General features: G+C 41.3%; 1 pseudogene; it reads left to right on the forward strand.

The window, feature by feature from the left end:
- Positions 1-271: 271 nt before the first annotated feature.
- LOC148519893 (uncharacterized) lies at positions 272-1,219 on the forward strand (annotated as a pseudogene).
- Positions 1,220-1,618: the final 399 nt, after the last annotated feature.

Here is a 1,618-nt window from a genome sequence, read left to right on the forward strand (position 1 = left end):
ATCCTTGAAAGTAACAGAAAGATATACTTGGGTCCATTCCACTCACTGCCGAAAAGTCAACCACCCGAAGGAGGTACAAGGCGAAGTTGAGACAGACAAAGTGGACCTGTCGATTGTGAACCTGTTCTGGGAGAACTAGAGACTGCAGAGCCAGAGACGTGTACAGACTACTATCCCAGCAATGGAGTGGTGATTTGTTTATTTATCTTGTTCCAGGGTTCTTCTCATTTTTATTTGTTTCAGGATTTCCTATTTCTGTGACGGAGGACAGATGATGGAGAGGGAGGCCGATAGTGATGTCGATAGAGTGAAATCGGAGGAGAAAGCGATAGAATGATCAGGGCAACATATGGTCAAACTCAGTTCAGGGATTATTAAGAGATCTGTTAGCCATGGAACTCGGAGACAGTGTGAGGGACTATTGTCTGAGGAATATTGTATCTGTGAGTACTGTGGATCCCCAGTTGATGACAGATGCATCCAACGATGCCAGTCCAAGAGTAATCTATATTTGGGTGGGCATCCTTTAGAGGATTACCATTCCTTAGTGGGTAAGGTCTTAAACCAGACTGAATGTTGGGTATGCACTCACGTGCCTCAGGGACAACATAATGTAGGATTAGTACCATTCTCATTAAATTCCTCTGAGGTCCTTGAATTACGGGGAGGGAGGTCCATAGACGGGAAGTATAACATCACGAGGTCCCCTATTTTAAAGCTCCACCAATACTCCATAGATCAGTCTTTGATGTGTCTAAACATATCATACATAGAAAGACTGGAGAATTGGGAAGCAGACTTATTGGATCAGACAATGGCTCGCCACACCAGTAGTGATGAACCCCAGAGATGAGGACATAGGAACAGACCAAATGTGGTATCTATTGGAAAAGTTCCTATGGGTTATTGCCGAAATGTTATTCAGGCTGAAACATGTCTTGAGCAGATGGGGACAATAGGCATAGGTAGTTTTGTTAAAACTTTTTGTGATATTGTGCAGGATCGTAATATTCCTTATGTCCTCCCAGATAATGAATACTATGTTTGTGGAAGAAGAGTGTATTCTTGGTTATCTCCGAGTTCCAAGGGTTTATGTTTTATAGGTAAATTGTTCCCAGATGTAATGACCCTTACACATGATGAAATGATTGGTATACATAAAACCACACCACCTCCATATATACACACGCAGTATGAACATCGTGACAAAGAAATATGATTCCTGGTGAAGAACATATTGCCACACAATTGATTAGTGAAATGACTGGTTTCCACATTTTGGTAGCACTAGATCCCACCAGGATCACTCAGGGAACTTTAAATTTTAAATATATCCAAGACCTGGCTAAATTAATAGACAACATTACCGAGATGTATGATGACACTTTCAGGTATATGGGTAAGGAGCTACAGGCTTATAAAAAGGAATTGGTGCAACATAGGCTAGTGTTAAACTACCTGACATCTATTACTGGTGGATATTGTGTGACTTTGGCCGCCCAATTTGGTGTCAAATGTTGCAAATACATCACCAATAATACTAATGACCCCAAAGAGGTGATTGACCGGAGAATGGATGAAATCCTACAACTAAAATGGACATTTCAGAAGGACCATA

The sequence above is a fragment of the Taudactylus pleione genome, unplaced genomic scaffold, assembly GCF_031769625.1.
Source record: "Taudactylus pleione unplaced genomic scaffold, aTauple2 ptg000179l, whole genome shotgun sequence".
Taxonomy (NCBI): Eukaryota; Metazoa; Chordata; class Amphibia; order Anura; family Myobatrachidae; genus Taudactylus; species Taudactylus pleione.